Here is a 23,740-nt window from a genome sequence, read left to right as displayed (position 1 = left end):
GAAATGTCCCTTTCCGCGCCCAGGCTCTCTTCGCCATTCAGGGGAAAAAACTGTACCCTCAGACTTAAGTAGGGGCTTAGTGACTTTCAAACTCCCATTCCCAACATTCACATCTTTACATTGTTTCCACTTTTTTTTTTTTTTTTCCTTTTTGCACATTACGCTGAGCCAGGCACTGTGGACTTCTAATCTCTTTTTAGCTGGGGAGGGGGAGAAGCCGGCGCGAGGGACCGGTCTCCGCTCCCCGCCGTAGGGTTAGAGTCCCCATCCCACCGGGGTGTCCACCCTGGCGACTCTTCTCCCAGTTCCCCACCCAGTTGATGTGACAGGCTCGTGGCCCAATCCCCTTCCAGGTTCCCAGGCCGAGGGCTAGCACCACCCGAGCCAATGGCGGCGGCCGAGGGGCGGAGGGAGCGCTGGCTTTAGAACCACTGCCGCAAAGATTCCGAGAGGCAGAAGTTGTCCGGGCGCGTCGGTCGGAGGCTGTCGGGCCAGATCCGGGACTCTGCGACTTTATGTAAGTGCTTTGTGGGCAGGGGAGGGCACGACGGGAGCGAGTACCCGGGGCGTGGGCAGGCGTGGGTCCCGGGGAGAGCATCTCCGGGCACCTCTGCCGGAACGTGCCCCGCGCGCGGGGACGCGGGGCGGAGCGGGGGCTGCAAAAATTCCAGTCCCAGCCCTCGGGCGCCAAAGCGATCGTTGGCAACCGCGATGGGTGGGAGTGACAGCGGGCCCCACGACCACCCGCCGCAAACACGTTTTCTGCTCTGAACCGCAGGGATGGTGCTTTCTCGCTAGTTGCTCTTAACTTGTTGCCTACCTGCGGCTGCAGTCCTGGACGCCAACCCTTGCCCTTCTCCCCTTCCGTGGCGGCCGCCCCGAAGTGGAAACCGAGCGCCTAACTTCCCTCCGTCGTCCTTCCCCGGCTACTGCCATCCCCCGCCCCCCGCCCCCTCCCGCCCCGGACTCAGGAAATCCCGGAGCCGGCCGCCTGCGACGCCTCCAGCCCCGGCTCGCCCGCCTCGGCTGACCTCGCGGGCTCACGCCAGTTCCGGGGCGCTGAGCGGCTGCCTTGGCCCAGGGAAGGAGCGGGGCTCCGACTGCCGGCCTCCCGCTCGTTTCCCTGGCCATTCGCGAGAGCGCCGCGATCGCACCGCATCTCCCTATGAGTAAGCACTTTTTTCCTTTCAGTAGCACAACATCTCCGGGCCAGTAGGGCAGAACCTTTCGGCTCTCGTCTCCCCCGACTCCGCGCCCTCGGGCTGCTCCCTGCTCGGCTCCTCGGGCTCTGTAGCCCCGAGCGCGCGGTCGGGGCAGCGGCAGCCCGGGACCTCCCGGGGCTCCCTGAGAGGCTGAGCGGCGGGGGCAGTGGGAGGGGGTGATGTGCCCTCCCCGTCTCCCCGCCCCCCCCCCCCCCCCCGCCACAGCTGCACTTGCCGCTGTTTACTTTTTTCCACCCGCGGTACTTAAGCGCTCTAATGAGAGGCCGGGGGACGCTGACCACCCCCTCCCTGGCTTCTTGCCAGTCCCAAAGTTGCCGCCGCCGCTGCTACCGCTCTAGCGTGCTGGCGGCTCCGACGGCCCGGCTCCAGCACCGGAGACGATCCCAGGCTGGGAGGTGGAATGAGGTTAATGCTTTCTGACACTTGCCCGACGCGCTGCCTCTTGCTCCTCACCAGTTCTGCACACCATCCCTAGTGGTGCAGGTTGGGCTTAGAACTAACTGCGTTGGAGAGCCTCACCGTATAGGATCATCCCGACGGGATGCTGGGGGTGCCTGGCCTGTTTCGAGGGAGGGGGTGGAGTGGGGGCACAGAGCCTGGCTGGCCGCACTGTAGGTAGAAAAAGTAAAGCGAAATGACAGACTCCTGAGAGGTAAGCACTTAAACTCGACTTTACCGATGTCACACTGTGTTTGGGAGCCTCAACGTGATCCTGGAGATGCAATTTACAGTGAATTCCACCGAAGCGACCGATGTCCCACACTTGCTGATTGGCATCACGTGCCGCAAATCTCTGATGCCCCTAGGGTAATGGTCACATGACTTCTTTTGCCTTTAAAACTGGAATGTAATGGCTGAAGCCCATTTTCCAAAAACAACCGCGACAAAAAAGCAGAGGGGGAGTGTGAGCTAGCCCGTACTCCAGGGAATTCTGCTTGGATTTGGACGAGGGGAACAGAAAGGGAATTTGGTGCTCAGATTTTACCCAAAATAAAGACAGGAGCTGTTTTTGAAATAAGGGCTTGAACTGTGTTTGTGCTGGGACGTATACCTCCCCAGGGGCCTTTCAATCTACTTAAGGCTTTCCTGAATTCAAAGCATATCTTACTGATTATTTTCTAGGAAAATCATCCTTCTAATTTACACCCACCTCATGCCTAAATGATACTTTTGAAGCTGTATTCTGTAAGATGGTGTTAAAAAAAATTAGGATTTACCCATATTCCTGGTTCTGGCCTATATTCTAATTGAACTGTTCTCTTTATTAGGCATCTACTTGAAGGTGATGGATCATTTCTTGACTAAAATTAACCACCAGTTATTTGTGGTTTGGAATTAATTGGATCAGAAATCAGGCACAAAAACTGTGGATTCTAAATTTGATAAGTTGAGCTGGTTGCGACTTTGCCTGTCAGAATCTGTTTTTTAAAAAAGTGTCTCTTTTTTTAAATAATTATTTATTTATTTTGAGAGACAGGGCGCAGGCTCCTACAAGCAGGGAGGGGCAGAGAGAGAGGGAGAAAATCCCAAGCAGGCTCTGCACGGTCAGACCAGAGCCCAAGGCTGAGGCTCAATGTCACCACCAGGAGATCATGACCTGAGCCAAAATCAAGAGTGGGAGGCTTGGGGCGCCCGGGTGGCTCAGTTGGTTGAGCTTCAGACTTTGGCTCAGGTCATGATCTCCGGGTTCGTGAGTGGGAGGGACCTCCTCGTCAGCTCGCTGCTGTCAGCCAAGAGCCCCCTTCGGATCCTCTGTCCCCCTTTTTCTGCCCCTCCCCCGCTTGTGCTCTCTCAAAAATAAAACATTAAAAAAAAAGAGTGGGAGGCTCAACCAGCTGAGCCACTCAGTATCTTTAGCCGTCAGATTCTTGATGCAGTAATGAGAGGACCCTGAAACGACTCCCATAATGACCATTACCTGCCCAGGTGGCCCAAGATAAGGTTGCTGTTGGAAAAACGTGGCAGGGCTGATAGAGAATATACCCCAGAGTACTGAAATGGGCAGAGGAAAAAAAAATAATAAAAGTGGGCAGTGGGCAGAGGAATCTCTGAGGTCAGGAGTTTAAAAGCTTTCCTTATTTACAAAAATGGATCCAGTTGATACATATTCAGCCTTGAAACTAGGGCAGCTATAAATGAAACTGGGAACAGTTAAGACATTTTGGCTTTGTATGCATTAGCCAAAATAACCCTTCGTCCACCGCAGCAACCTCGGAACGACTTGAGCACTCTTTTTTTTTGTGCTGTGCTTGGGTTCCTGAGCCTAAAAACAAGAACTCCTCTAAAGCATGTAGTTCTGACCCCAAGGCTAGCCTTGTGGCACAGATTAGCTCAAAGTGGATTTAAGCTACACCTGGGTTATTGAAGTTAACTATGCTGGTTGATAGAACCCCCTAGTGGAGGTGAGGTGATAATAACATTTTAGATTGAACTCCTAATAAATATTTAACCTCAAAAAGAGAGTACAACTATCCAATGAGGTTGAAGTGGAAGGGAGATGAGCCCTTTTCGAAATATTATTAAACCCAAGGCTCCTGGGGGGCTCAGTCAGTTAAGTGTTCGACCCTTGATTTCAGCTCATGATCTCGCGGTGGGATCCACCTGCTGACAGCTGGGTTGGGGGCGGTGCGCACACAGTCTCTCAAAATAAATAAATGAACGTAAAAAAACTCATAAAAAATATTATTAACTCATGTCAAAACGGGATCATCTCTAGGCTCTCAGCCTACACGGCATTTCATTTGTCTTCAGATGTGCACTCATTTAAAACCACTGACTTTGTTACTGACTTCATTTGGGGGGTATCGTTTAGTGAACTCAGGTTTTACCATCAGGGGGTTGTGAGTCTAATTCTGAATCTCTGTTTGATCTAGCAAGTTATCAACCTCTTTCTTTATTTGGGGTAGGGAGCCAAATTATGCTCTGCCTTGACTTAGTACAGACACTCCACACTGAAGTCCAGGGTCTCTAGTCTGATACCATCATTTAGATACCATTGCTAAAAATGTCTTGGCTTACGGCATTTTGGGTGGAAGGATTAATTATAATTGGTAAGTAATATTTTGGTTGAGATTACATCTCTTCTACAAATGGTTACATGCACATTAGACCCAACTGTTTATACTGGCAGAACGTCAGTATCCAGAGCACTATCTGAACCAAATGAAATTTTGCTCCTTGGCAAACCACATGAGTGTTACTGAAAAGAAGGGGTAGCTTGGCCATGGTGCTGGAGAACGAAAGTGATTTCTTTTTGGTGAAACTGACCGGGAAATAGGAAGAAAGACCACTTTCCATGATTCCATATTCTGTTTTAGGCATTACTTCCACTTGCCTTTCCAAGAAATTTACTGACATGATATTCTTACCACATATGATAAAGTCATGAATTTCTTACTGTATTTCATGTAGCCCAATCTAGGTGAAACATGACTGCTAAACTCTTTCTTGCTGTTTAGGACAGATTCCAAAAGATGCTGGTATAAAATTGAAAATGAACATCTATCAGTACATGACAACTTGGGTATCTGGTTTTAGAATCATTTCATGTTTGCTCATATAATAAGTTTTCTTTTGGTTAAAAGTAATCCAGAGCGGGAAAAATTTGATCTGTGAAACTAATAAAACACAGTTTAGAAGAAAACAGCCAGATCATGTTTTGAGTCTGTGTGATTATTCTAGAGAATGATATACCCTATAATGTACCTTCACTGTGTTGGAGGTTTCAAAAGCTTTTCGGATACATTACACTGTTGGAAGCTATTTTAGATACGAATGGTCAGCCCTAGCTGTTTTTAGTTATGATACAGCTTTGGTTATAGTTATGGCTTAAAAATATAAACTGTCTACTCCTGAAATGTCAGTCTTAGAAGGTCATAAAAATTCAATATGCTTAATAATATGTAATTTACCTTCATCTTAGCACTCAAAAGGCAACTGTCAGTATGAAATGTTTTAGGGAGGAAAAAACAATGCCTTTAAGTGAAAATTAAAATACTAGAGGAAAAGTATGTTGGACTTAGCTTCAGAAGAACTCGATTCTAGACATGGCTCTGCTATTGACTCCTACTTTGACCTTGAGAAAGTCACTTAAGCTTATGTTGCTAACTAACATTGAATACATTTTGCATTTTCTCATTTATACGGCTGAGAGCATGACTCCAGGTTTTTGTTTTGCTTCGATTTTTTTTTTTTCAAATAGTTATAGTCTTATTTCAGTTACATTAGTTGATTTAAAAATTTTTAATGCACCTGTATGGAACCAAGCTAAATACCTTGTTGGCAGACTGGTAGCTTCAGGAAAGCTTCGTTTTTCTTAAAGGTCTGGAAATGTGTTTGATGGTAAGGAGGTAGTGTCGTTTATTGGAAAAGGCACTGAGCATGGAAGGCAGCGGCTTTTCGCTCTCTACGGTTGGGACACACAGGCCATTGTAGGTAAATCACACAAGTTCTCGATGTTCATGTTTGGATCTTACTTTATTAAGCCATCTGTTTCCAATCTATGTATTTCCCAGGCATGCTGAAAGGATAAGTGAGATATGGATAAGTGAGCCTTGGTTCTTCAGCAGACAGGTGCTATATAAAATCAAAGTACTGTAACAGTATATCACTGAAACGCTAAAACGTCAACAAGGTTTTACGGAAATGGTAGAAATCTCATCACTGAAGTCTCGCCCCATTTTAACTTGTCTGTAAATATTCTCCAGCCCTCCAGTTTTACAAGCAAAGGAGAAATAAAGGCAGACATAATAAAATGAAAAATAAGAGAAATGGTTAATGACAAGAGAATAAAAACCTATATGTAATACTTTCTTATATGTTTTTTTTTTCCTCTCAAATATTATGCCAGGCAGCCTGGTAAAGCCATTAATGTGATGGGGTTTTTCCCCCCCTCCTTCTCAAGTAACTACTGAGCAGTATTTTAGTGTTTGTTGGTAATCATTACAGAATCCTTTGGCTTATCCTACTTCATTCTTAGTTTTGTGACTGCCCACAATGGGAGGTCTTGTGTAAAACTGCCCACGGAGAAAGCCAAGTGCTTCTCCTTAAGCAAGTACCCTTTAAAGGAGTGCAGGTTTGGAAAAGCTCCTAATGGAGGAGATAATCTGTATATTTAAGTGCAGTGCCATCATTAACACTGAAAAGATGAGAAGTTAGGTAGATCTGTGTTTGAAAAGCAAGTTGGATAGCTGGCTTCTGAGGTGTCCTTTTTACCTCCCACCCTTAAAACGGTTAACACGGAATTAATTTTCAGTGTTTATTGTCACCTTGCCATTTATATGCTGGTGCATTAACCATTGTCATTCCTTGCATTATCATGCATTTTTATTTTGTTGGTGAAAATTATGTTTTTATCTATTAAATGCCAGTATAAGCAAAATACGGTGTTTATATTAGTTTCGGCTGTACGATAATAGCGATTCAACAGTTCTGTACATTTCTCAGTGCTCAGCACCAGAAATGAACTCTTAATCCCTTTTGCCTATTTCACCCATCCCCCATCTACCACCCCTCTAGCAATCACCAGTCTCTACTTTTAAGAGACTTTTTTCTTTTTTTTTTCTTTGTTCATTTGTTTTGTTTCTTACATTGCACACATGAGTGGAATCATACGGTATTCGATAGCATTTGTCAAAATATCATTTGTAAAGTGATAGTACTTAATTAAAATGAAATAAGCAGTTGTAAAGTGATAGTACTTAATTAAAATGAAATAAGCAAAAGGCCAGGAGTTAAAGGACTTTTGAAATAACCTGGTACCATGTGACTACTTCTGAAGAGTGGGCTCTTTTTGCTAATAGAAGTCAATTTCTTTTATAAAATCTCATCTCTTATTTCTACTGTCTCTGCTTTAAAAGACTGAATAGTGGGGTGCCTGGGTGGCTCAGTCGGTTAAGCGTCGGACTTCAGCTCAGGTCGTGATCTCATTGTTTGTGGGTTCGAGCCCCACGGGGGCCTCTGTGCTGACAGCTCAGAGCCTGGAACCTGTTTCGGATTCTGTGTCTCCCTCTCTATGTACCCCTCCCCTGCTCACACTCTGTCTCTCTCTCAAAAATAAATAAACATTAAAAAGTTTTTTTAAGATTCAATAGCAAATTATTTTTTGTAATCTTGTAACCCATTTATTGAAAATCCAACTCTGATTCTTTTAAGCTGTGTATATATGTGTATATATATATATGTGTGTGTATATATATATATATACACACACACACACACACACGTATTATATATATACGTTATATATACATTATAGATATAATTTACATGTAGCATATATAAAGTTTTTATCTTCTATGAAATAAATTTGTAAAATCAGTGTAATAGCTTTGAATATTTATTATTACATTCTTCATTATATGCTGATTACATAGTATTGCATGCAGATTAACATTCTGTAATTGACACTATCTTTCACAGACTAGTGTAATTTTTCAGCATTTTTTTTCTGTATTTCATAACTAGTTTGTGTATTCCCATTTTTGTCATTTCTTTTTATTCTTTTGGGCATTTGGGGGCTTGTATTTCAGGTGAGAGAGAATTACTATTATAGACTGCAAAGTGTTTTCTAGAACTGCGAATGATAGGAAATGCTATAATAATCCACATGTATGATTTAATTTACTGAAAAAGTATCTTAAGTAGTGCAGACTTAAAATTTTTTTAATCACTTTGGGTTAAAAAATACAGTCACTGTAAAAATGTTAGAAGAAACTATAAAAGGATTTATAAAAAAGAAAATGAAACTTACTCATAATCAAACCACCTGTTCATATTTTTTACCTTTTTCCAGTGTAGAAAGAAAGTTAGGTATTTTTTTTTCTTTTTAAATTTTTTATTTAAATTCTAGTTAGTTAACATACAGTGCAACGTTGGTTTCGGGAGTAGGATTCGGTGATTCATCACGTACATGCAACACCCGGTGCTCATCACAAGTGCCCTCAGTACCCATCAGCCAGCTAGCCCATCCCTCACCGAGAAAGTTAGATATTTTAAAAATTGGGATCATACTGTGTATACAGTTTGTACTCCATTCTTTCCACTCACTACGTTATGAACATGTTTTCACGTAATCAAATATTTTTGAAAAATTTTTAAATCACTGTGATCTTCCGCATAATGAGCGTCTCCTCATTTCTTTTCACTAATTCCAGGTTGCTGCAAGTTTATGTTGCTTCCATTTCTTATAGATAGCGCTTCAGTGGACATCCTTGGGCCAAAACCATTTTTGCAACTCAGATTGGTTCTTTGAGATAAGTGTTTAGAAGAGAAATTGCAAAGATTTTTGTTTTTAAAGATGAAGTCCTTTGACAATCTCTGAAATTTAAACATTGGCTTAAGCAGAAAAGAGCTTTGATTGCAAACAGTGTATTCCAAAAACAAAAACATAAAAAAGGCTGTTCTTTATATAGTATATGGTATTTGACTCTAAACTGAAGCTGGTTTAGGTAAAGTATATGTCTCGGAAATATTTTGGTTTCCTCTGATCTACTTCGCAGGTGCGAAGCAGGATGAAGGAGAATCGTGTGGGGTATATACAATCATAGGAAGTTCTATTTTTTAAAACGGAACTGTTAATGGGGGAGGGGAGACAGGTTTATTTTTAAGTTGCCTTTAGATTTCAGGTTGTTCTAAAACTCAGTTCAAGTATACAGAGCTTATTTGTGACCGTGTACCTTCCATATCCTAAAGGAACTTTTAATCTTGGAGTTGGTAACATGACTGTTTGTCGATAGGCTTTTTTTTTTTTTTTTTTGTCTCAGGCTGTTGGTCCCTTAAATTACCATGATGTCACTCAACAAATTCAAAGTTTTATATTTCATTCATAAGCAGAGCTCCAACCGTGGTAGGAATTCTGATGCTGCCACTTAATTTGTGCCTAGTTTCAGTGTGCGGTGACTCCCCAGATTACAAACACTAGATCTGACAAATATTTTGTATATTTGCTCTCTCAAAAATAAACAAACATTGGGGCGCCTGGGTGGCTCAGTTGGTTAAGCGTCCGACTTCAGCTCAGGTCATGATCTCACAGTTCGTGAGTTTGAGCCCCGCGTCCGGCTCTGTGCTGACAGCTCGGAGCCTGGAGCCTGCTTCGGATTCTGTGTCTCCCTCTCTCTCTGCCCCTCCCCCACTCACTGTTTGTCTCTCTCTGTCTCTCTCTCAAAAATAAATAAAACATGAAAAAAATTTTGTAAGTAAAATAAAATTAAAAAATAAATACTAAAAAAAAAAAAGTTTTGAAGGCTGTCGGGGGGCGGGGGGGGGGGGGGCGCCTGGGTGGCTCAGTTGGTTAAGTATCTGACTTCAGCTCAGGTCATGATCTCATGGCTCCTGAGTTTGAGCCCCGCATTGGGTTCTCTGCGCTTGGGATCCTCTGTTTCTCTCTCTGCCCCTACCCCACGTGTTCTCTTTCTCTCAAAAACAAATAAACATTAAAAAATGGAAAAAACCCCAAATATTTCGTATATTTGAATGGCTCATAGTACATACACTGCATGTCCCTCTCTAAATGTATCCCGTGCTGTTACACAGCCTCTCCCCTGCTGTTTCTCTCCGTCTCCCAGTTCAGCAGTCTCACTAAGTGCCATGCCGGCCTGGACATAGCACGATGACCCAGAAGTAACGTGGAAGATGGGTCTGACCTGACACCTCAGTCCTACCACCTCCTTGTGTTTTCTTTCCAGAGGGATCATCTCCAACTGTGTTTTATAGTCAGGATGTGTTTTAGCTTGAAATGTGAGTTCCAAGGGCTCTGCTAACTTATATCTCTGTGACACTGGGGAAGTTCTAGATTCACCACTTACAAAATGGGGCTAATACGACTTGTTTTCAGTGTTGTCCATAAAATCGAATGAGAACATTTATAAAGAAACTAGCAGATAGTAGGTGCTCCATAAATATTTCCCTTTTACAGGCCAATGAATGTTGCCTTAGATGATCTTGTCAGGTGTCTAGATATCTACCTGGTCAATTTTCCTCAAATTCAAACTGTTTTTCCTTACGTATCACCGTTCAGGATAAATCAGGGAGTTTATTTTTTCTGCTTTACTTAATGGCATTGTGAAAATATCGCTTTCCATTGCTTTTTATTGTACATAGGGAAGATTTTTAACAATGATGTAGGTTGAAGAAGCTTCTTGACTTAAGCTAGGAAAACTGTTTACCATTTAGTGTATCCTTTTGTGAAGTTATGCCATCCAACGGTTTAAAGAGCTTGCCCTCAAAGGACCATTGGAAACATGACTCTATTCATACATTAGAGAGACCATTATGAACTTATTACTACTAACAAATATAATTAGATCAGGAGAAAAGGTAATAATAGGTAATGTTGATGCTTGACTGGGGGAAGAGGGGAAAAAAAGCTTCAAAATCTTCAGTGTTACTACCGTAGGATAAATAGACACGCGAATGTTAAAAAGTTTACCTTGGTAAAAATACGAGAAAAGAGAAAATAAACTAGTAAAAAAATTCAAGTGCTGGGGAAGGCAGAGGGTTATAAACGAAATCAACTTCTTTCCAAGACGACAGACGTGTGGCCTTTAGAAATGGTTGAATCCAAAAGGTATTAATCTTAGATTTATGATGCCCGTTATTTCCTGTAATGGAAGTTTTCAAAAGCAAAAACCAGGAAATGATGAAGGACACTGACACATTCAACAAATATTTTGAGCAGTTTGTGGGTCTCCGGTTTAAAGCTACAGTTGAATCATTTTTACAAGTGGCTACGTAGAATGAAAAGTGTGTTATTTCGTCTTAGGATAATTAAAAAACAAATACAGCCAAATGGTCATGACCGTAGATAAGCAAAAAGTAATACTGACAGGTTTACATGTTTAAAAATATAGGCTGACCCATACGTTGGGTGTCTGACCCTGAATCAAAGTGTTCCGGGATTTGTTGGCCCGCTGACAAAAAAAAAAAAAAAAAAAAAAAAAAAAAAGCAAACTAGAGTATATTTATAGGTGCAAGCCAAAGATGGGAAACTTCCCTAACCAGAGATTTGTGTTAAGAGGAAGGGAAGGATGGGGCGCCTGGGTGGCTCAGTTGGTTAAGCATCTGACTCTTGGTTCAAGTCGTGATCTCATAGTTCATGGGCTGGAGCCCTGCGTCTCCCTCTCTCTCTCTCTCTCTCTCTCTCTCTCTCTCTCTCTCTCTCTCTTTCTGCCCCTCCCCCACTCGCTCTCTCTGTCTCTCAGATAAATAAATCTTTAGGAAAAAAAAAGGGGACACAGACAATTCCTCAATTAGTCTGTGGGGTGGTTTCATCATTCAACTAAAATGTTTAATGAAGACTGTTAGGTGCCACGGCCACCAAGGTGGATAAGATACACCTGCAGTCTCGTAGACGAGAAAAACACAAAATACTGCATTTCATGAAGCCTAAAAATATTCTGACATGTAGAAAATGGGGGCACCGGGGTGGCTCAGTCAGTGGAGTGTCCAACTCTCGGTTTCGGCTCAGGTCAGGATCTCACCGTTCACGGCATCGAGCCCCGCGGCTGGCTCTGTGCTGACCGTTCGGAGCCTGCTTGGGATTCCCTCTCTCCCCCTCTTTCCCTGCCCCTCCCTCGCACTCACTCTGCCTCCAAATAAATAAATAAACATTAAAAAAAAAAAAAGGGAAAATGAACTTAAATATGGCCCTTATTCTCAACGTAAAATATTCCTAAATTTAAACCTTGTGTGAACAAAGACATGCGTTTATAACCCAATGTAATCAAATCTAAACTAAGAACAAATCAAATTTAAACATTGTTATTTCTTTGCAATAATTACTGCATCCTAAAAAAAGTGCCCACTATGAGTTAATTTGACTTAAATAGAACATTGCTCAGCCTATAAATGAAGGTCAGCAGACAGCAGTGTCTTGGAATAAAATAGCCCTTTGGCAAGAAAATGAGCCACACCCCATTTCGTTTTTGCAAAAATAAAATTCTTTCCAGCTTCACTAAATTGTAGATGTGTGCATGTAGTTCTGCAGTAGATGATCCGGCAGCTGTGGAAACAGCCATGTGTGCAGAAGCCCTAAGAAACATCGATAAGCCATTATTCATACGTGCAGTTCTCATACTTTCTGGGGCATAGCGTTCTGGTCAGTCTTCTCTGACTCCAGGAAGGTAGCAGGTAACTACTCCTTCATTTCCTGCCTTAAACTTCTTGATTGCCACAGGCTTTAAATTGAGCAGGAGAAGCCAGGATTCAAAGTCTCATCGTTGTTTCATTTTGGTGGGAGAGCATCGAATGCTCTCTGTACTGTGGACGCACCATGAAAAGAACCGTACTTCTAGGGAGAAAGGAAAAGAAACCCCGAGGGGCAAGCCCCATTCTCCTGGTTCTTTCACCGTGCCTGGTACAAGGCAGGTCTCCATATATACATTTGAAAGAGTGAAAAAAATAAACGGCTGTGAGTGGCCTTTGCTGATAACGATAAAATTATGAAAACCTAATCAGCAAATTAGTAACTTATGAAGCACACTTAATAAACTACATAATGATGTAAATCTATAAGAAGACTAAGCAAATGGGTTCCTTGGTTTTCTTTCTCTTTCAGTTGTTTTAAACAAATGGTCAGGAGTGAATGTTATGGATGGCACCTGCATTGTGATAACTGATTAATTTTAGAACCAAAGAGGAAATACATATATATATGTATATACACATATATATGTATATACACTTTTTTATTAAATGTTTTTATTTATTTTTGAGACAGAGAGAGACAGAGCATGAGCGGGAGAGGAGCAGAGAGAGAGGGAGACCTAGAATTTGTAGCAGGCTCCAGGCTCTAAGCTGTCAGCACAGAGCCCGATGCGGGGCTCGAACTCACAAACTGTGAGATCATGACCTGAGCCAAAGACGGACGCTTAACCGACTGAGCCATCCAGGTGCCCCTATATATATATGTATATATATATACTTTTTGAAGCAGTTTTATTGAGTAAAGTATACAGTTTCAGTGGATTTTAATGTATTGAGATACATATAACCATCACCACAGTTAATTTTCAAACATTTTCATTACCTCAGAAAGAAACCTCATACTCTTTTTTTTTTTTAAGAGAGAGAGAGAGAGAGAACAGAGAGAGAATCTTAAGCAGGCTCCATGCTCAACGCAGGGCCTGACTCTGGGTCTCAATCTCACGAACCATGAGATCATGACTTGGGCCAAAATCAAGAGTCAGACCTTTAACCAACACACCCAGATGCCCCTAAAGATTTCATTTTTGTTTTTTTTGTTTTTTAATGTTTATTTATTTATTTTGAGAGAGAGAGAATCCCAAGCAGGTTCTGCGCTGTCAGCCCTATTTGGGGCTCGAACCGACAAACCATGAGATCGCGACCTGAGCCAAAATCGAGAATCGGACTTGTGACCAACTGAGCCACCCAGGTGCCCCATTTTTCTTTTTCTTTTTTTAAAATCAGTTATTTCTTCTTCTTTTTTTTTTTTTATTTTAGAGAGAAAGAGGGAGAGCGGGGGAGAGGGACAGAGGGAGAGAGGATCTTAAACAGGCTCCATGCTGAGCGTGGGGCTCGATCCTACAACCCTGGGATCATGACCTGAGCCAAAATCAAGCTCAACTGACTAAGCCACCCAGGCATCCCAGAAACCTCATACACTTAAGCTCTCATTCTCCCCAACTGCCTACCTCCTCAACCTCCCACCTCTCCAACCTTAAGTAACTGTCTTTATAAGTTTCCTCATTCTGGACTTTCATATAAATGGAACATATAGCCATGTGGTCTTCTGTGACTGGCTTCTTTCACTTAGGATAGTATTTTCAAGGTTCAAGATACATGATAGCATGTACTTCATTCCTTTTTATGGCTGAATAATATTCCATTGTACCACGTTTTATTTGTCCATTTATCTGTTGAGAGACATGTGGATTGTTCCCGCTTTTTGGCTATTAGGAATAATGGGCAATGTTAATATTAAATGTCAGGGCACCTGGGTGGCTCAGTCGGTTAAGCGTCCGACTTCAGCTCAGGTCATGATCTCGCGGTCTGTGGGTTCGAGCCCCACGTCGGACTCTGTGCTGACAGCTCAGAGCCTGGAGCCTGCTTCAGATTCTGTCTCCCTCCCTCTCAGCCCCTCACCTGTTCCTGTTCTGTCTCTCTCTCACTCAAAATTAAATAAACATTACAAAATATTTTTTTAATTTTTTTTAACGTTTATTTATTTTTGAGACAGAGAGAGACAGAGCGTGAACAGGGGAGGGTCAGAGAGAGAGGGAGACACAGAATCGGAAGCAGGCCCCAGGCTCTGAGCCATCAGCCCAGAGCCCGATGCAGGGCTCGAACTCACGGACCGCGAGATCGTGACCTGAGTTGAAGTCGAACGCTTAACCGACTGAGCCACCCAGGCGCCCCACAAAATTTTTTTTTAATATTAAATGTCTAACCACAGGTCAGCTAATGAGGTTGAGGTGGTATTGACAAGATGACATTTCATTTATTCCAATTCTGCTGTTATTGTAAATCTTTGCTTTGATTGACTCTGAGCAATACTGATTTCTGTGTCTAAATGTAGCTCATTTTTAGTTTCCTAATGTTTAGTAGCTTATTATCAACTTGTTCCTAATTCTTTTTTCCTTAGTAATATGTTTTAAGTTTATTTTGAGAAAGAGAGAGAGAGAGTGCGTGCATGAGTCGGGGGGGGGGGGTGCAGAGAAAGAGGGAGAGAAAGAGAATCCCAAGCAGGCTCCATGTTGTCAACCATGGAGACCAGCCCGGGACTGAACTCCACGAACCATGAGATCATGACCTGAGCCAAAACCAAGAGTGGGACACTTAATTGACTGAGCCACCCAGGTCCCCCTCCTTAGTAATATTTGTACTTGAATAATTGAAAGCCTACAAAAATTGTGTAATCACCTTTGCTAAAAGTTACTATAGTAATATAGCTGTATAAAATTTCTTATTCACATTTATTGAACACCTACTATTAAGTTTTAAATATTAAGTAGTGCACAACTAAATGTTAAATGCTTTGAAACATAATGGTTTCAGTTGACCTAGAGCATTATTGAGCACATCTAATATTTCTACTTTTTATTTATTTTGGAAGTTTATTTATTTTGAGAGAGAGAGAGAGAGAGAGAGAGAGAGCGCACAGCACAAGCAGAGGAAGGGCAGAGAGGGAAGAGAGAATCGCAAGCAGGCTCCCCGCTGTCAGTGCCCAACTTGGAGCTCGATCTCACAAACCGTGAGATCATGACCTGAGCCGAAATTAAGAGTACGATGCTTAACCGACTAAACCGCCTAGGTGCCCCTAATGTATTTGTTTTTTAATTTACTTCTCAAACATGAAACGTATTCACAGAATCAAATTCAAAAGCTGTAAAGGGACGTAAAGAAAAGAAAATGAGTCTCCTGCCCCTGACCCCAGTCTCCGATTTCCTTTTCCAGGAGGTGACCATTAGAACTAGTTTCTTGTGTATCCATCCAGAAATAATATGGAGTACATTTTATTTATTTACTTATGTATGTATTTATTTATATATTTATTTATTTTGAGAGAGAGAGAGAAAGAGGCAGAAGAGAGGAGAGAATCCCAAGCAGGCTTTGCATGGTCAGTGAAGAGCCCATCACAGGACTCAAACTCACGAACCGTGAGATCATGAGCTGAGCAGAAACCAAGGGTTGGAACACTTAACCTACCGAGCCACCCAGGCACCCCAATATCGAGTACATTTAACGCTTGACATGTTCAGAAGAGCTTGGTGTTTTACATTTAGGAAGTGTGATGTTACAGTTGAGGGATTCTTTACCTTTTGACTTAACTGTGAGAATGAGAGATTATCAAAGGAGAATGAAAAGAATCACCTTCAGTTTCAGATCAGAGATTTTCTTTCTAGCACCCTTGACCACCCCAGATTCACCTGCATGGCACCGGGTCAAAATAGCTAATGATACCTAGAAACCACCTCTGCCATTATGTCCTCAAGTCAACCCACAGAGAAGTTCTTGGACCCAGGCTCCTTACTCTTATGGGCACTGAGTAAGACTAGGCAGCCCTGAAGAGAAGGGTTGTAGTTCAGTCAAGAAAAGATATCATTTCCAGGCGAGCCATTTGGAACTTCCTGTATAATTACTTAATTCATTTAACAGGCCTTTATGAATCGTCAACAGTGTGCCAGGCAGTGGTATCACCAAGATAAATAAAGCAGGGGCGCCTGGGTGGCTCAGTCGGTTAAGCGTCCGACTTCAGCTCAGGTCACGATCTCGCGGTCCGTGGGTTCGAGCCCCGCGTCGGGCTCTGGGCTGATGGCCCGGAGCCTGGAGCCTGCTTCCGATTCTGTGTCTCCCTCTCTCCCTGCCCCTCCCCCGTTCATGCTCTGTCTCTCTCTGTCTCAAAAATAAATAAACGTTAAAAAAAAAAAAAGATAAATAAAGCAATGCGCCATCATTTGAAGAGCTCAGCGTCTAATCGGGCCACGGAGTTTTACAGATGAGGTGACCGAGGTCTAGTTGCTCTTCTCGCTTTAAATGTAAACACCACAGCCAGAAGCCAACTTTGTTTACTAGGAAAACCAATTCCTCTCTGAATTAGCTTATTTTAAATGGTGTTTTCTTTCAGATGTTAACAAAATGGCAGGTGTCAAGTCATTAGTGTTGACATGAACTCTCCGAGACGCGCTTCACCTGTAACTTCAGCAGCTTGGTTTAACTGGACCAGCTCTGCCGTCGCTAATGGGAATTCATTAGCAATAGCTTTCGAGTGGTAAATTATTTTTCTAGGCCATATATTCAGTCCGGGTGACTCTTACGCTACCAAAGCTGCAGGTTTAATTACCAGTCTTAAAGAGTTTCTTACACTGTGATGCATCCAGAAGACTTTGAAAACTCTAATGCCGATACATATTGGATATACGTTATAGGATTTATCACTCTTGATTTCTCTGAAACTGGATTTTATCAATCTTGGGGAGCCAGTATTTCCTCTTTGTTTTACTCCTCACACACACACACACACACACACACACACACACACACAAATCCATTTCATTTATTTACTCAAAGATTCACCAAGTGCCTTCTACAGATCAGGTACTACACTGAAACAGACAAAAATTACCACCCTTATGAGGTTTACATCCTACTCGGGAGAGATAAAAAGTAAGCAATGGTGTAGTGTATTCGATGGTAATGTGTTGTGAAGAAAATTACAGCAAGATTAAGGTTACAGGGACGGGGAAGAGGGCCCCACATTAGGCTCTGCACTTACAGCGCTATAAAATAAACGAACTTTCAAAAAAGACACGAAGGAGACCAACGAGTGAGCCACATGAATATCTGGGGAGAAGTGGCACTTAAGTAAAAAATTCCAATAACAGATACCTAACTTATCATGCATGGATGCGTTTTAGCCCTGAAATTCTCCTTTATTTCCGCTTTTTATTTTGGTATCGAAGAGGGAAAAAAAAGTATCTTTTACCCAGATCAGATACTCTAATGGAGTCATGGATTGACCATCTATGCTAAGACTACTATGTTAATGGTTATATCAATAATGTTTTGGAAAGATTAGTGGGAATAATGCTGAAAACAGAATATGGGGGGCGCCTGGGTGGCTCAGTCATTTAGCATCAGACTCTTTTTAAGAATTTTTTTTAGTGTTTCTTTATTTTTTTTTTTAACATTTATTTATTTTTGAGACAGAGGGAGACAGGGCATGAACGGGGGAGGGTCAGAGAGAGGGAGACACAGAATCGGAAACAGGCTCCAGGCTCCCAGCGGTCAGCACAGAGCCCGACGCGGGGCTCGAACTCACGGGCCGCGAGATCATGACCTGAGCCGAAGTCGGACGCTTAACCGACTGAGCCATCCAGGCTCCCCATTGGACTCTTGATTGCAGCTCAGGTCATGACCTCAGGGTCTTGAGATCGATGCCCAAGTCGGGTTACATGCTGACAGCACGGAGCCTGCTTGGGATTCTCGCTCTCCCTCTTTTTTCTGCCCCTCCCCCGCTCTCTCTCTTTCAAAACAAATAAATTTTTTTTTAATTAGAAAAACAGAATATGGAATTATTGAGAGTAGATTTTCTTCTCTTTTCCTTATCAGTTTAGTTGTACTATAGTCTGTGTTTAAGTCTTAATTAGATTTTTTAAATTTTACTTTGCCATGACCATAGTGCAGTTATCAAAGCCAAGGTGTTGATACTGATTCAGGCCAAGATGCAGAACAGTCCCATCACTGCTAGACTCCCTTTTGTTACCCTTCTATAACAACACATACCTCCTTCCCCCTCTGCCGTCTCTACCCCTGAGAACCATTAATCTGTTCTGCCTTTCTATGATTCTGTCATTTCAAAAATATGATATAAATGAAATCACAGAGTATATAACATCTTGGGTTTTTTTTTTTTTTTTTAATTTTTTTTTCAACGTTTTTGTTTTTTTTTTTGGGGGGGGGGACAGAGAGAGACATAGCGTGAACGGGGGAGGGGCAGAGAGAGAGGGAGACACAGAATCGGAAACAGGCTCCAGGCTCCGAGCCATCAGCCCAGAGCCTGACGCGGGGCTCGAACTCACGGACCGCGAGATCGTGACCTGGCTGAAGTCGGACGCTTAACCGACTGCGCCACCCAGGCGCCCCTTGGGTTTTTTTTTTTTTCAGTCTGCATAAATTCTCCAGAGACTCATCCAAGCTGTGTATATCAACACTCGCTTCCTTTTCCTTGCTGAGTCGTGTTCCATGGTGTAGATGTTTGGGCCATTTCCGTTTGGAGCTATTACAAATGAAGCCACTGTAAACATTGGTGTATAGGTTTTTGTGTGGATGTAAGTTTTTGTTTCTCTAGGATTAATGCCCAAAGAATGCAGTTTCTGGGTTGTAGGAGAGTTGCATGTTTAGTTTTGTAAGAAACTGCCAAGCTGTTTTTCCAGAATGACTGTGCCATGTATTCTCCCACCAGCAGTTTTTACGCATCCTTGCCAGCATTTGGTATGGTCCCTGTTTTTTTTTATTTTAGCTCTTCTGATAGGTGTGTAGGGATATCTCATTGTGTTTTCATTTTGCACTTCCCGGTGGTTAACGATGTTGAGCATCTTTTTATGTGTTTATTTCCTATCTGTATATCCCCTTTGGCATAATATTGGTTCGTGTCTTTAGCTTATTTTTCTGACTGTATATTTTAAATGTTGAGTTTTCAAAAGTCTTTATATATTCTGGATAATAGCCCTTTGTCTAATATGTGGTATACAACTATTTTCTCTTAATCCATCACTTCTCTTTCCATCCTCTGAACCAAGGTCTTTCACGGAACAAAGGTATTTATTTTGACGAGGCCAAATTCATCGCTATTTCTTTTTAGGGATTGTCTTTTTGATGTCCCATCTAACACCTCCTCACCAAACATGGTTCCTGAGGAGTTTTTCAAATTTGTGTTCTAAGGTTCTGTGATGTTATGTTTCACATTTAAGCATGTGTCCCATTTTGAGTTATTTTTTTTTTATTTGAGGGAGAGCGAGAGTGCCTGTGTGCTTGTGCTCCAGCCGTGGCGGGGGTGGGGGGAGCAGTGGAGGGGCAGAGAGAGAGAGAGGGAGGGAGGGAGAGAGAATCTTAAGCAGGCTCCATGCTCAGTATGGATGCCCGATGCAGGGCTAGATCCCACGACCCTGGGATTGTGACCTGAGCTGAAATCAAAAGTCGGACGCTTAATCAACCGAGCCACCCAGGCGCCCCTTGAGTTAATTTTTGTATAAAGGTGTGAGGCTCAGGGTAGAGTTCTGTTTTTTTGTGGTTGTCCACTTGCCCCAGCACCACTCGTTCACTGAAGTACTTCCTCACCCTTGTCACAGATGGGTTGAGCATATTCGCGTAAGTCTGGTTCTGGGTTCTGTTGACTGTTCCATTGTTCTGCATCTTCTGTCTTGGTTCCTGCAGCCACGAGGCAGGACTTAACACCAGGCAGAATGATCCCACCCACTTTACTTTTCAAGGTATTTTCCCTATGCTAAGACCTGTTTCTTTCCACACAAATTTTTAGAACAAGCCGGTCTGTGACTCCACAAAACCGTGCTAGGGTGTTGCTAGAAATTCTAATGCCTTAGAATTTTGTGATGGCGTATGTGATGTTAAAGAGGTTAAAAAAGGGTAATTCCAATAAGGAAGACAATTTATTTTCCTCTGTGGTCTCATGCTGGGTCTCATTTTCTACAGGGATCCCAATTTTTGTGGTTTTCATTTCTTATTTGTTCTGTTAAAGATTGATTGATTGATTGATTGATTTTTTTACTCAATCTCTACACCCAGAGTGGGACTCGAACTCATGGCCGGGAGGTCAAGAGCCACATGCTCCACCGACTGAGCCAGCCAGGCCCCCCAACTGCTATGATTTTTAAAACGCTGAATGACTATTAATTGGTCATTTCGCTTCAGATATAACTTGGGTGTCTTTTTTAATTGCGAAAATTACCTTTTTTTTCCCCCCAAGGATTGCCACATTCTTGATTTACATATATAACTTGTAGGTTCGAAATTACTGATCTATTTTTAAATTTAAAACTTTCTTGAAGGCTTACTTCCAGAATTTTTAAGACCCCCTCCCCCCGCATCAGATTTTTATGTACAAGATTCCTAAACCTATTGTTCTGCCTTAAGGAAGTTATGGTTTACCTCTCCTGTTGTTTTAAACAAATACATTTCCTCAGTGCAAAAGAGGATATGCCACTAAAGCATTGGGATTTAGGGTATTGCAGTTTGGGATGTGCTTATTATTCTCATGCTTTGATCTTTGATTCTGCAAAAGAAAAACTTAAACATTACAAAAAGAATCTGGTAAACCTCTTAGTTTAAGTAGGACACTTGGAAACTTACCCGTAGGTGTTAAAAAAAGGGGGAGGGGACTGTTAAATTGATTAGGGCTTAAGAAGAATGGAAGAGAAAATGTCACCTTGTTGCTTTTGGGTGAGGGAAAGTGAATGAGGTCATGCTTTCATTTCTGTCTTGCTTTCTCAAGATAAAACTTTTCCATGCTTCTTTCTGCTAAATGATTTAGGGTGGAGGCACCCCCCCAACAAAAAAAAAAAACCCAAACCTCTGGATACCTTTCCTGTCCTGTTTATATTCTAGATTGGCTTTTATTGCTTTAACAAAATATATCGCTGGTGGCCTATAACATTGTGAATGTGGTATTAAGTGGTTAGGCTTAGAAAGCAGGAATTTGAAAAACACAGTCCAATTCTACTACCTTAAATACGGTTAGCAGAATTACTTCTCAATAATGAAAACTTCCCTGGGTTGGAGCCAATGGCTCATAGTTTCAGTGCGATCATTACAGTGAGGGTTACTACCGCTAATATCAACCGTAGTTTCTTCCCGCAACAACACCTAACTTTGCCTTAGGTGATGGTCGCAGCTGCACCATAACCTTCCCCATAATTGGAAAAAAAAAAAGTGTGATTTAAGGAAGAATGCAGTGAAATGGTACTCATCGTAAACAGATATTCCAATTTCTTTTTTCACACATAGGTTATCTGCACTTTTTGGTATTTACTTGGTCTAATGAGGGACTTAATAGTTCATTCTTTAAGACAGTGAGTTCTCAGAATCAGTAAGCCTATGACAGTCTACCCCATCAAAAGAACACTGCTGATGGCTTTAGCCAGTTTTCAAGGTAGCATAGTACCAGGCATGGGGATAAACAGAGAGGAAAGAAGTTATCCTTGCGTGGATGACTTTTTGCTAACAATATGATTTTTAGCAAGTGAAGGCCACACAAGCCATTTGATTTGTGGCAGAATTATAATGAGACTTTTTAGCTGTACCAGGTTAACAGATTGCCAAATAAAATATTGAGCGAGCAACACTGGTCAGTTACAATTCAGTCTCTAAAAATGTGAGCCAGCTAAGTATAATGTTTATGGATCCAACTTCATTCTCAAGGAAATAAAACCGGGGCATCTCAGCAAAAATATAATTAATAACATTTATGGGGCATCTCCCATATGCTTGAAGAGTAAGGCCCTGTAACACTTTATGATGCCCCAGTATTTTTGTGGCCAATCAGAGGGATAACCCTACATTGTGCTCAGGATTCTGTGTTGGGCTAAATTTAACAAATGACCATTATGCGTGGAAAATAGCAGCCATTGTTGTTGAATTAAACTCTCTCTGGAGATCAAAAAAATCTTTTCATGAAGCTAATAAAAATTAATGGCAACATAACCAAAGAAATTAACATAATATAAGAGAATGGATAGGAGCTGAAAACCTAGTGCAATTGTGGAATTATACCCAGTAAAGGAACCCTAAGCTGTCTAAAGCTGGGGACTGTTTGTCTAAAGAATTCCAAACGTATACATGCACAAAAAATTAGATTTTTCAGCTAGACCTTTAAGTCAGCTGTTCATGACAAACTCCCAGTGAAATGGAATTAATTTGTGTTATGTTCTGAAAACGTATATATGTGCTTGCAAGAATTACAGGGAAGAATTAGGCTCCTATGGAGTACTTGGTGATTCTTAAAGTGAATATTGGCAATCTTAGAGACGTTTTATTAGACAACGAGGCAACAGTTTTTCTCTGGGAACATGTCTCCACAATAATAGGGGAAGTCAGAAACTATTTCATATGCAAATATATCTGAACCTCTTCATGAATGCATTTAACACTTTGAGGTGATGGCGACATCTGGTAACAAGTAGAAACCAGCATCTTATAAACTATGGTTTCATGTTACCACTTCATCTGAATTAGTCATTTAAAGGGGTTTTCTATGTCTTCCTAAGAACCGACAAGGTTAATCTTGGACTAGGGCAGGCAGGCAGGCAGGCAAGAAATGCAAAAGCCGCTCTTTCTTTTGAAGGTTTCAGTATTCCTTGTGAGGTCCAAAAGTGCTCGTTTTAAAGTTTAGAAAACTAAAGCAGTGGTGTCTTGACAGCTAAGTGAGATTTCTCTTTCTTTGTGTGGTAAGTTTGAGGGAAAACTTGATAGAATTCAGAGTTCTTTATACTTTCCACTCTCCTTCTTTTCTCTGAAGTGCCTTCATTTTCTCAAAGTGGAGAATTTTAAAAATCCTTTCCTACATATTTCATTCAGATACCATCATGGATTCGGGGCCACTGGAAAGACGTAACCTATCATTTGTTTTGCCACATTAGCTCTCAGGAATCATCTTGTTTTGTAGAGTTACCCAATGTGACAAGAGTAGATGCCTTTTACATTTGTATTTGTTTGGTTTGCATTAAAAGAGCTATGTTTGCTCTTCGTTATGTAATAAACCACGATAGCAGGTGACTTTCATTCCTTTGATACAATGTCATTAGCATATATTCATTTAACAGATACCGACTGAGTCCCTACTGTGTGCCAGGCAGTGTTCTAGATGCTTGAGATACATTGGCAAACAAAGCAGACAAATCATTGCCTTCATGGAGCTTAATAAATATTAAATATTAAGGCAGTAGAGCGATCTTAAATTATTTAATGCTCTCAACTTTTAAAGACTTCCAGGGCATGAGTTTCGAGAACAGTGTTCTACATTTTATCTGAAGTTTGAATAGGGAAAA

The 23,740-nt window shown here is 41.9% G+C and overlaps 1 protein-coding gene across 4 annotated transcripts in view; it reads left to right on the top strand.

Moving 5' to 3' along the window:
- The first annotated feature begins 386 nt into the window (after positions 1 to 386).
- Positions 387 to 23,740, top strand: part of PLS3 (plastin 3) — a 90,218-nt gene continuing 66,864 nt past the window's right edge. For 2 of the 4 annotated variants that reach the window (XM_019426909.2, XM_019426905.2), the window contains exon 1: positions 387 to 517. The gene's annotated coding sequence lies outside the window, so the exon portion shown is untranslated. Of the gene's footprint in view, positions 518 to 1,046; positions 1,170 to 23,740 lie in introns of those variants that run through there. The other 2 variants (XM_019426908.2, XM_019426907.2) reach the window with 2 other exon arrangements.

Source organism: Panthera pardus, unplaced genomic scaffold (genome assembly GCF_024362965.1).
Source record: "Panthera pardus isolate Hobbes unplaced genomic scaffold, ASM2436296v1 HiC_scaffold_27, whole genome shotgun sequence".
In the NCBI taxonomy this organism is placed as follows: domain Eukaryota; kingdom Metazoa; phylum Chordata; class Mammalia; order Carnivora; family Felidae; genus Panthera; species Panthera pardus.
The sequence above is the reverse complement of the archived record's forward strand: the minus strand, read 5'-3'. Positions and strand labels throughout refer to the sequence as shown.